The 13,062-nt window shown below is 43.8% G+C and overlaps 1 protein-coding gene across 2 annotated transcripts in view; it reads right to left on the reverse strand.

Annotated features, from left to right (window-relative positions):
- The window catches only part of ITIH5 (inter-alpha-trypsin inhibitor heavy chain family member 5), a 100,520-nt gene that overhangs the window by 39,109 nt on the left and 48,349 nt on the right, over positions 1-13,062 (reverse strand). The gene's annotated exons all lie outside the window — the stretch shown is intronic.

Raw genomic sequence — 13,062 nt, forward strand, 5'->3', positions numbered from 1 at the left:
TTCCACTCATGGTTCCAAAGTCTCAAGAATCTTTTTTTTTTTAACTCTATCCAGCTAATTACCATGCCACGCTGATTCTTCTTTAGTAACAGCTCCATAGTTCTTCTTTCTTCCACATTCATAGTCACCACTCTGGCTGAAGTTCCTTTTTGTGGGGCATATGCTGTCATTCCATGCAGGCTCCCCGTGTCTCATAACTTCTGTGTCCTATTTGTCTTACCAATAGCTGTGGCCCACAAATTACATTCCTACAGCACTTCCAGCTGCATGGCTCCTTCCATCAGCCACTGAAGAAATCCCACCTCAGCATGGTGTAAACAACTAAATCCCACCTCTGAACTTAGCTGCAGCTCTAGCACATAGTTCTGTGCAAGCTCAAACTCACTTCACGCTCTCAGAATCACTGCTAAAAAATGCATGGTATATCCATCTAATGAAATACTATTCAGCAGTAAAAAAGAATGAAGTACAGATGCAAGCTATGACATGGCTGAACCTGGGAGGTATCATGCTACGTGAAAGCAGCCAGGCACAAAAGGCTGCACACTGTATAACTCTATTAATACGAAATGTCTAGAATAGGCAAATCCATAGAGACAGAAAGGAGACTAGTAGTAGTCAGGGGCTAGAAAAAGGGGTGAACGAGCAATGACTGCTAATAAGTATGGGGGTTCTTTGGGGGATGATGAGATGTTCTAAAATTAGATAGTGGTGACGGTTTCACAACTCTCCGAAAATACTAAAAGCCACTGACTGGTATGCTTTGAAAGCGTGGCTTTTATGGTCTGTGAATTCTATCTCAACAACGCTGATATGGTTTTGTTTTTTGTTTTTTGTTTTTTGAGACGGAGTCTCGCTCTGTAGTCCAGGCTGGAGTGCAGATCTCGGCTCACTGCAAGCTCTGCCTCCCGGGTTCACACCATTCTCCTGCCTCAGCCTCCCAAGTAGGTGGGACTACAGGTGCCCGCCACCAGCCCGGCTAATTTTTTTGTATTTTTAGTAGAGACAGAGGGTTTCACCATGTTAGCTAGGATGCTCTCGATCTCCTGACCTCATGATCCACCCGCCTCAGCCACCCAAAGCACTAAGATTACAGGCGTGAGCCACCGCGCCCAGCCTGATACTGGTATTTTTAAAGTGCGTTGCATGGCTGTCCCTTGGTCTGCGTGGACTGCCTCCTTGTGTGTTTTGTGCTGTTGTGTCATGAGCGTCTTCTCAGAGGGGCTTTATCTGGGGAAATTCCCTGCAGCATAAGTTGGCGCCACAGCCCCGCAGGAGCTTCCCAGGCACCTCCAGGTTCCCCCTGGCCCAGAACCCCTTGATGGGTGGATTATCAGAGAGTTCCTTGATTCCATGGTAGCTGACATTCAGTCACCTGCTCACATGCTTCCAGGCTATCTGATTTGGGTCCCATGGTTATAAGGGAAGTCTTCCCTTGCCCCGCAACCCCCAAAGTCAAACAGCATTGGGCAATCTTCTATGTTGTCTTCCCGCATCAGCAGGTGGAGGTTTCCTCTGCCTACTACTCCCCTAAGGGTGCAGTCCTTTGATGGAACCAGCTTTATCGGGGGTCTCAGGTTCAACCCCCACCTCAGAGTGCCCAAGCTCTCATCTGCTGTTCCCACAGGGTCATTAAAGCCTCAGGCCCGAGGACCCAGCGACTGGTAACTCTCCAGGGGGATATCACTTAACTCACGTGCTCAGCATTTTCCTTCCCCGTTCTCTTTTCATTCTGAGACTCCTAGACTGTGTCTTGCTTACCAGCTCAGCTATGCACTTAAAAGACCTGTTCCAATTCACCTCCTTTTCTAAATGTTTGTATCAGGAAGGTTTTCAAGTTACCCAGTCCAAAACATGACCCAAACCTTCACACTATAGCATATTCAGCCTTCTTTCATGCTTCGTGGTTTTCCCCAACCAAGAATTCACTCATTCTTTTCCTGCCAAGAAAATTGTATCCCATCTTCAAGAACCAGTTCCTTTTCCCTCTCCATCATTAATCTTTCCCTGACTATCTCAAGTTCTTTCTTTCCCCTACAATCCTTTCCACTATCTATGTTAGTTTTGAATAACGTATGAATTGTTCCTTTTTTTTTTTCTTTTTTGAAATGGAGTCTCTCTCTGTCACCAGGCTGGAGTGCAGTGGTGTGATCATGGCTCACTGCAACCCCCGCCTCCCAGGTTCAAGCTATTCTCCTGCCTCAGCCTACCGAGTAGCTGGGATGATAGGTGCCCACCACCACACCCAGCCAATTTTTGTACTTTTAGTAGAAACGAGATTTTGCCAAGTTGCCCAGGCTGGTCTTGAAATCCTGACCTCAGATGATCTGCCCCTCTTGGCCTCCCAAAGTGCTGGGATTATAGGCGGGAGCCACCGGGCTTTGTCTATTCCGTGTTTCTTTTCACCAGCAAAATTCTAAAGTTCTCGGTGAAAGTGACTTAGGGCTGATGCCCTTGGAGACACGCTTTCTCCTGCCTCCATGCTTTGTACATGTCATGCATCTCTCTCATTCTGCTTGGATCCAATCCCCCTCTTCTCATGCCACCCACTCAGTTAACTTCTAAGAGGCCTTTGAGACTCACCCAACTATGCCCCTCTGAGAATCATCCACCATCCCCTACTCTCCCACCACTAAAAAGAACTGATCACCACCCTATCGCGCAACTACTGGCTCTGACCTATGCCCTATTACACGGAGCACTCCCTATATAATTGTTGCCTGACTTTCTCTTCTTCTCTGAGCTTCTCGTGAGGAAAGGCTGTGTCTCATTTATCTCTGTGTCCCCCATACCTAGCGCCTCCCCCACAGCCTCTAACCCATATTTGTTTCATATTTGGAGAATCTGAACTCTAGAGTTAAAGCCAAAGTGGAAAGCTGAGTGAGAGTCAGGCGTCCCGAACCCGAGAAGTGGGTGGCTGTGCTATCAGGCAACACCAGCGCTTAGGAATTTTACCCAGTTGCAATTTCAATCAGCCAGCCAAGATTACACAATCCCTGAGTGACAATGCGTTCTGACCCTCTGATAAGCACTTCCACGTTTGTTCTCTCATTTAATTCTGACTTGTAGTGTTTATCTCGCTGTTACTTGTAGCAAAGTTTCGTTTCAGCCCCTATCTAGCCCTTTACAGCAAAAGTCTGCCAATTCCAATTTGGGACTTAAAAACTGGGAAACCAGAAAGGGGGAAACTAGGCCTTTCTGTGATTTCCTGGCGCCACACTTTCCGATGCTCACAGCAAGGCTGCGATCTGAGCAGGTGATGCAGGAGCACCCCGAGCTCTATACTGACAAGTGTCTCTTTGTATGACAGCCACAGAGTGCCCACATTCAGAGATACCCCACATTTCAAAAACATGACCTCATTTTATAACAGACGCGGGCAAGGTTGCAGAGAAAAGGGAATGCTTATACACTGCCGGTAGGAATGTAAACACTTCGGTCACTGTGGACAGCAGTCTGGCGATTTCTCAAAGAACTGGAAACAGAGCTCCCAATCAATCCAGCCAGCCCATTATTGGGTATATACCCAAAGGAATAGAAATCATTCTACCATAAAGACGTACACGCATATGTTCATCACAGCACTATTCTCAAGACCAAAGACACGGACTCAACCTAAATGACCATCAGTGGTGGACTCAAAGAAAATGTGGGACAAATATACTATGGAATACTACGCAGCCATAAAAAAGAACAAGATCATGTCCTTTGGAGCAACATGGATGGAACTGGGAGCCATTATCCTAAGCAAATTAACCCAGGAACAGAAAACCAAATACTGTATACTCTCACTTATAAGTGGGAGCTAAACACTGAGTACACATGGACACAAAGAAGGGAATGGACACTGGGGCCTTGGGTGGAGGGTGGGAGGAGGGTGAGGGTCAAAAAACCACCTATCAGGTACTATGCTTATTAGCTGGATGATGAAATAATCTGTACACCAAACCCCCTCAACACACAATTTATCCATCTAGCAAACCTGTATATGTGCCTCTTAAACCTACAATAAAAGTTTAAAGGAAAAATAAATAAAATAGGACCTCATTTTACCTTTAAGATCTACTTCATCTGGGTAAATCTTAACTACTTCAACAACAGCAATACATTTTTAAATGGGTGCCTCTAATTTATTTTAAATTATCTGTATTATTATTGTTGGGGAGCAATTTTTTTCCTGAAATTAAAAATTCAAGCTTTCACTCATGGCCTAGGAAAAAAATATTTTGCCCTCTGTCCATCATTTATTACCTCATATTGTGAGTCAGGGACAAAAACCAGTTTTCCCCACTGTCTCCTGCTTCCTGCCTCAAGTCTCAAATCTCCGTTTTGCAATGTTTTCCTGAAACACACATCTGTTGGTAGCAACGTCTTGACAAGGGCAGCCCAGTAGACGAGAATAAACACAATCAACTGGCATGTAACTCAAGGTCATTTTGATGAGTCCTCGCTCTAGACAGGTGTCAGCAAACGGTGGCTCAGGGGCCTCTGCTGCCGCCTGCTTTTAGTAAATAAGGTTTCACTGGAACACAACCACACCCATTTCTTTGCATATTGCCTGTGGCTGCGCTCTTTTCACAAGGAAGACAGCAGATCTTGATCTCCAACAGCAGAGTTGAGTGGTTACAACAGAAACCATCTGGGGCCGGGCAGGCGCGGTGGCTCGTTCCTATAATCCCAGCACTTTGGACGCCAAAGTAGGAGGATCGCTTGAGTCCAGGAGTTCAAAACCAGCCTGGGTAACATAGTGAGACCCTGTCTCTACAGAAAGAAAGAGGGGGAGGGGGAGAAAAATGAATCCTCAGCCTGGCGCCGTGGCTCACGCCTGTCTTTGAGAGGCTGAAGCGGGTGGATCACCCAAGGTCAGGGGTTTGAGATCAGCCTGGCCAACATAGTGAAACCCCATCTCTACTAAAAATACAAAATTAGCCAGGTGTGATGGCGCATGCCTGTAATCCCAGCCTACTCGGAAGGCTGAGGCAGGAGAATTGCTTGAACCCGGGAGGCGGAGGTTGCAGTGAGCTGAGATCACGCCACTGCACTCCAGCCTGTGCAACAAGAGCGAAACTCAGTCTCAAAAGAAGAAAAAAAAAACCATCTGGTGTGTGAAACTTAAGATGTGTATCATCTGCCCCTTTACAAAAGAGTTTTGACGACACTGGCTCCAGAAAGACAAAAAGGGAAGCTAGGCTGTTCTGATATTTCCTGGGGCCTTGCTTTCAGGTGCTTAAACAAGGCCTAGACCTGAACAGGCAAAGCAGTGGACCCAATGTTCTCTGTTGTCGACTTTTAGTTGCATGATAGCCACATAGCACTTGCCTTCTGAGACCCCTTCCCCCAGTCTTTCAGGCAGGCTCTCATGGGGCAAGCTTGCATCCTCCTGCTTTCTGAGTGCCTCCATTTGTGCGGGGAGTTCTCTCCTCTAACCAGACGGCAAGCCCTCAGAGGCCCTCTGGGTCCCGCAGCTCATGCTGAGCTTTCCTCCAGGCTGCTCAGTGAACCTGACTGCCTTCTTTGATCTCTATCATTTAATTTTTGTTTGTTTGTTTGTTTGAGACAAGGTCCTGCCCTGTTGCCCAGGCTGGAGTGCAATGGCGCCATCATAGCTCACTGCAGTCTCGACCTCCTGGGCTCAAGCCATCTTCCTGCCTCAGTCTCCTAAGTAGCTGGGACTACAGGTGTGGGCCATCATGCCTGGCTAATTTTGTTCTTTTTGGTACAGATGAGGTCTCACTATGCTGCCCAGTCTTGTCTCGAACTCCTGGGCTCGAGCCATCCTCCCGCCTCAGCCTCTCAAAGTGCTGGGATTACAGGCATGAGCCACCACACCTGACCTGGATCCTCTCTTTTGAAATGTGGCAGATCCACATAGTTTGAAGAGGGCAGCTACAATGACACACTGTTGGACATCATTGGACTTGACAGTCACCCAGCTTGCCCGAGCCACCTTGCCTCAGTCTACATTTCTACCTTCTGCACGCACACTCGGACAGCACCTGCCCAATCCACATCATAAAAGGGCAAGAAGTCTGCCTCCCTACACACGCCTAAGGTGTGCTTAATGTTAAATAATAAAATGTTGCTCAGTAATTCTATGAATCAAAGCAGAATAGCTTCGTGAGTTTTTCACAATACCAGCCTGCTGGCTGGCACCTCTTTGAGTAGGTGACATCTGTGTGCACTCACCTGAGATGGGCAGCACTGTCCTTCACATTACTTGGTGACAAAAACAGAGCCTCAAAGCTTGAGAAGTGGTCTACAGACCACCACTGTGTTATGGTCCACATACGATGTTATGGTGCAGTGCTTTAGGTAAGGCTGACCTGGGCTTGAATCCTGACTTTCCTACTTATAATGTTGTGTATTTCAGCCTAATGACATCATCTTCCTGGCCTCCACCCTCCCATGTATAAAATGGGGATAGCAATATCTATTTCACTGGATGGCTGAAAGATTAAACGAAGACATGTACATAAAACCCTCACAGCATTTGATACGCACTGATCGCTCAATGGTAACTACTATGCCTCAGAAAAATGCAGGATACATTTATTGTTTGTGGGCTGGTAATTTGGCAGCAAATGTCATTACCCACTATGTGTGAAGAGTTGGAAATGCATATTGTAATGATCAAACACAAGATGCTCCCCAAGTCCATGGAGCTTACAAATTATTCACCCATAAGGTTACATATGAAATATCCAAATAGTTCTTGGGAACCCAATTTTGGACAGTGAGGGAGAAACCGATGTCCTAGAGCATAAAGCAAGCCTGTGAGTGAAGCAAAATCGACATGCAGTTCCCAGTTCTCCTACTTGTTAATTCACGTTTGCCCTCATTTTAACTGGACTAATTCATGTTTGCCCTCGTTTTAACTTGACAATTACAGATAAGAAACATGCTTGTTCTTTACCCTCTAAAATTGTCAACCAAATAAAATGGAGAAAGGAAAACAAGTTTCAAAGGCTATGTGGGAACCCAGAATTGGCACAGAGGGACACAGAGTGCGGGAACAGGTTTGGAGACCATTAAAGTATGGAAAACATCTGGTAAGTGATCCATTCGTCACTGCTTGGTTGCCAAAGAAGGTCCCTTAGCCAAGTTCTTTAATATGAATGTGAAAGTGGTAGATCAAATTCTATAGATTAGGAAAAGGCACACCATGGTCAAGGAAAAACATACTCTTAATGCTCCCAAGGACTACATGTCTGTCTGCAAATGTCAATGCTTTAAGCATGCAACTAACAAGAAAAAAAGAAGCCTTCCCTGATTACATTTTTCTCCCCCTATTTTTTTTTTTTTTTGTTTGTTTGTTTGTTTGGCTCTTCTCAGCTCCCATTCTCACCAAGAAGTTTTAGCTCAAATTGGGAGGCAGAAACCCTGCCTGACCCGACACCAGAGCCATCTCTCAACAAACTTGTCTGCAAAAGCACCCGGGAGGGAAAACAGCAAAGCCACGTGCCAGCAAACCTCAGGCAGCCCTGTTGCTGTTCCCAAGCCGGGCAGGTCCTGGCTTCCAGGATCATGTTCCCACTGGGATTAGGACAAGAACCAGAAAATGCCAGAGGCACACAGCTTTGGGGGCTCCCGAGGTGCCAATATACCCCTTACCGAGTATATTTTTTTAAGGTTGAATGGTGTTTACAAATTTTTCTAAACCAATGGTTCAAGTAATTATTAAATGCCAACTATGTGTCCTACATTCCAATAAATGCAGCGAGGTCTTTCAGGCCCGTCCAACATGAGAGGAGTCAAGAACATCAGGAATAACAGTGAATGATTCTTAATAGAATCCATGTGGATGCATGACAAATGTCCCACATTGCCAAGCCTGTTGACACAATATGAAAGCCCTGTGCTTGGGGTAATTGTCCTCTTCACCAACAGACATAACATCATATACAAGACTCTTAGAAGAGCCAGCTAAGCTTTTCACTTAGTACTGTGGCCTTGGAGAAGCTGAGAATTGCAAAAATAGTCGGCAGTTTTCAAAACCACTCAAGGCAGCGAGGGGCTTTCGAAATTGCTCAGACACGTGTTTGGCTGGTCTAGGGTGGCTCTCCTGGAAAGAGGCCACGCTGAAGCTTCGAAGCCAGCAGAGTGCATGCCAGACTTTCAGCGGCTAGCAAGGAATGGAATTTTAATATCCAGGAATGAAGGAAGAGGGGAGAATAACAAATGATCTGACATCTGTTATTACATTGCTCTTGCATCATGCAAGGAAATCCCTGCCTTCTGCAATGCAGCCTTCTCAACTGGGTCTTGAAATGTAAGACTGCCTTGACCTTATATCCATTTGCACTTCTGCCAGCTGCACACATGTGTGCCTTCTTACCGCAACCACACTGTTACTCGCACGGTGCACGGCTTGGTTCTCAGGCTTCAGACCCGGGACTAAAGGCTGCCGACACCATTTATTAGCCAACTCATCTACTTTTGCAAAGCCTCAGTTTCTCCATCAGTAAAATGGGGATGACAACCAAATTATTTTGAAGACTAAAGATTCTTGTATTAGATCATTCACATAATACTCTTAGCTATTTTGGAAATCTCCCATGCCATATTTTTAAGAAGTGCCCAAATTATTTTATGATTAAAGGTACATTTAGGAGACCCTGATTTCGTTCATTAGTTTTTCTCTGGACAATTTGGGGCAGGGTTTATTTGTCTGAGGGTTATTTGGCAAGAAGATTCTTGATCATTCTCCCACAGGAAGTGGAAGACAACCCTGGGGCACTGGATTGGACTAGGTTTGGGGTCAAACCCTGAAGTGACTCTGGCACCTGAGATGCATTTCTTTAGTTACTAATATGCTTGATGATTTTTTCATAAGTTTATTGAATCTTCTTATTTCTTTCTAGTAGTTTGTTTTATAACCTTTGCTCATTTTCTTATACAGGATTAATTTTCATTAATCTGGAACAGTTCTTTACATATTAATGATACACTTCTGTCTCTTTCCTGCATGCAATTTTCTAGTCTTTTGCTTACTTTTTTTTTGTTTACAACAAAAATTTAAAATTTTTATGTAGCTAAAGTTGCTGATTTTCCCCTTTGTAATTACTTTTAGGCTTAAAAGTGATTATACTGCTTTTAGGCTTAGAAAGTCTTCCCACTTGAAAATCAGTTAAATATGCACCTGTATTTTTTTTTTTTTAACATATTTTGGGGTGTGGCTCATTGATTACCTTTAGCCTCGTAATCCATTTGGAATTCTTAGCCTGGTAACAGTTTTAAATGTTATAAACTGGCACAGACATTTTAGAAAATGTTTTTGGAAAATGTACCAAACCCACAAATTAGCTGGTATTCTTTGCCCCAGTAATTCCAATTCTAAGAATCTAATTTAAGAAACTGACACGGCATGCGTCAGAGATTTCTACATGAAGACAGTCATCCCAATGGGGTTTATAATCGCAAAAAATGGAAACGGCTGAAAAGTCTCTAATGGGTGGTAGGGTGAATAAATGTTCTGCAGCTACACACTCCCATATGGTAACTATTAGCCACATATAACTATCCAAATTTAAATTTATTAAAACTAAATAAAATTAAAAATTCAGTTCCTCACTTGCATTAGCCATACTTCACTAGCTCAACACCCACATGTGACTAGTGGCTATTGCATTGGACAGCACAGGTGTAGAACATTCCCATTCTCACAGAAGCTTCTAGTGAACAGTATTGCTTTATGGCCATTAGAATCAGGTTTTTAAAGAATATTTAACTCCATAAGATATATTCATGACATGGGGGTGAATAAAAACATCAGAATACAAACTATTCAGTAGTCACAGGAATTCAGACTGGTTAATTTAATCATAAATATCTTCAGCAAGGTATGGTTGTTCAGAGGAAATACAAACCCTGCCCCCCGAAAAAAAGCTTTTTTTTTTTTTTTTTTTTTTTTTTAGAAAGCAAAAGAAAGAACATCTGAAGATCCATAGGTACCTAGGAATTAAATGAGATGCCTGGGGAAACCTAGTACAGGGCACCCACTCAGTAACTGTTTAGTTATTCAAAATCCAAATGGGAATTATCATACTGATCATATGTCAGCCTAATTAACACTGTATTCTGTGGCCCACAATGGTCTTAAAAGAAGCCATGATTATTCTTCTGTCAGCATCTATCATACAGTCATCAATGTCACAAAACAACTTGATCAACAAATGGCACTTAAGAACTTGTAAGTACCTAGGGCCGGACGCGGTGGCTCAAGCCTGTAATCCCAGCACTTTGGAAAGCTGAGGCGGGCAGATCACCTGAGGTCAGGAGTTCGAGACCAGCCTGGCCAACACAGCGAAATCCCACCTCTACTAAAAATACAAAAATTAGCTGGGCATAGTGGCGAGCACCTGTAATCTCAGCTACTTGGGGGAACTGAGGCAGGAGAACTGCTTGAACCCGGGAGGTGGAGGTTGCAGTGAGCCGATATCGTGCCATCGCACTCCAGCCTAGGTGACAGAGTGAGACTTCATCTCAAAAAAAAAAGAACTTGTAGCACATAATGCAAATAACTTCACAGGGTATTTGGTAAATAAGGAAAGGCTGTGTGGCCTCTAAAACGTCAATAAATATCAGCCACTATAAGAGAAAGCTTCACTTTGGTGTAACAAAAACTGTGGGAATATCTTTGGGAAACCTACAAGTAACTTGAGCCCTAAGGGACTCTACAGTTTGGATTTCGCAGACACAGACAAAAAACTGAAAATCCTAAAACATCACAGAGGAGATTTGAAAAACAACTTAAACAAACATTTTCTTTAGCTTCCCAGTAAGAACTAAAAAAGCTAAACAAACGGGGTTTTAAAAAAATCTTTAAAGGAGCAGACAGCAAACAAAACCGTGAGAAAAAAATATCTGAGAGAAGATGCAAATTTTAAGAGGTAAGCTCAGCATTTGGGACCACTTGTGTCTAAAGGATGTTTGTCACGGCCAAAGAGCTACCTGAGAGGCTGCGCATCCCCTTTGCAGCTTAGGGATGCTCTAGCAAACCTTCTACACTGTGTGCAAAGCAGAAATACACCAGCTCCTAAAAGGACTGCAGTCCAGCTTCGAGCCATCTGGGCTGCCCAAACACCTCCACCCCTGAAACTGGACTAAAGTAATTCCAGATTTTAATTCCCCCAGGGACCTGACAGAAACAAGCCCAAACCTTCTCTAGAGGAACAGACCATCATCCTAGGCCTCAAACTATTTCTACGAGCAGATTTTCAAATATTATATTCATCATTCGATCACTGCCAATGTAAAATACCGTACCTGGTAAAAACTATCCTTAAAGGATAAAAGTAAAATAAATCATTTTCAGACAAAGATAGAGAATTCTTTTTAAAAATATGCTCATGGGGGCCGGGCGTGGTGGCTCAAGCCTGTAATCCCAGCACTTTGGGAGGCCGAGACGGGCGGATCACAAGGTCAGGAGATCGAGACCATCCTGGCTGACACAGTGAAACCCCGTCTCTACTAAAAAATACAAAAAGCTAGCCGGGCGAGGTGGCGGGCGCCTGTAGTCCCAGCTACTCGGGAGGCTGAGGCAGGAGAATGGCGTGAACCCGGGAGGCGGAGCTCGCAGTGAGCCGAGATCTGGCCACTGCACTCCAGCCTGGGCAGCAGAGCGAGACTCCGTCTCAAAAAAAAAAAAAAAAAAAATGCTCATGGATGACGCTCCTCATGCAAAAAAAGGAACTCCAGGGTGGAAAGTCAAGAAAGCAGAAGAAAATGTCAAAAATGGAGCCGTTTTCCCGTTGCGCTCTGGACAAGCACATGACGTTAAAGAACCACTAAAAGCTGATTCACAGAGCAAGGTTATTTTATTTTCCCCCTACATTAATTAGACATTATATTTGGCTATCCTCTAAAACAAGCTTGTCCAAGCCCCGGCCCGCGGGCCACATGCAGCCCAGGGCGGCTTTGAATGCAGTCCAACACAATTTCATAAACTTTCTTAAAACATTGTGAGGTTTTTTGTGTGATTTTTTTTTTTTTTTTTTACCTCATTAGCTATTGTTAGTGTGAGTGTATTTTATGTGTGGCTCAACACAATTCTTCTTCTTCCAGTGTGGCCCAGGGAAGCCGGAAGATTGGATACCCCTGCTCCGAAAGAAAACAGTTAAACCCTAGTCTCACATTATATTTTGGAATATGTTTTTGCTCTATCGGAGTGTAGGAAAACCAGATGCCATGTAGAAGATACAGATTTCACTGCTGGATTTGTAAAACATAAATGGCCAAAGAAGCCATTTATAAAGTAGTAGATTGAGAAAAAAAATAGTTGCAATAGTTTATCAGATAGGAGTAGGTTCAACAGCATGTGAGGTGGGACCTAGAGGTGGACACAGGTGGGATAGAGAGTTTTTATGAGATTTAAGATAGTATCTCACTCATTAAATCACAAAAGCATTGTGAATTGATTAAAAAAATGAAATAGGCCAGGCGTGGTGGCTCATACCTATAATCTCAGCACTTTGGGAGGCTGAGACAGGTGGATCACCTAAGGTCAGGAGTTTGAGAACAGCCTGGCCAACATGATGAAACCCTGTCTCTACTAAAAATACAAAAATCAGCCAGATGTGGTGGTGGACACCTGTAATCCCAGCTACTCAGGAGGCTGAGGCAGGAGAATCCCTTGAACCCAGAAGGAGAGGTTGCATGCAGTGAGCTGAGATCGCACCATTGTCCTCCTGCTTGGGCAACAAGAGCATAACTCCATCTCAAAAAAATAAATAAAATAAAACAGATGATGAATTTTAAAAGACAAACTAAGAGATTTATGTTTTCGAAGAACGTAAAGATATTAGCTGGTCTGGCAACCAGTAGCTCTGTTTTCTATTATGTGAGTTTGAAATGTATTGTAAATGCAAGATTCTCACATTTATGATACCAAAATAAGATAAGAAACAGTCTTTTCCAGTGGTTTGCAAGAAAAGTATAAATAGTCATATTTTCAGGAATCTAATTTTTCAACATAAACTACATGAGCCCTGAATGTCTCCCCACCACCTGGGAATTTTAAGATTCATCCTAAATTTTGTGACATCAGTCCTGATTTACTGAGAC

The sequence above is a fragment of the Theropithecus gelada genome, chromosome 9, assembly GCF_003255815.1.
Source record: "Theropithecus gelada isolate Dixy chromosome 9, Tgel_1.0, whole genome shotgun sequence".
NCBI classification, from domain to species: Eukaryota; Metazoa; Chordata; class Mammalia; order Primates; family Cercopithecidae; genus Theropithecus; species Theropithecus gelada.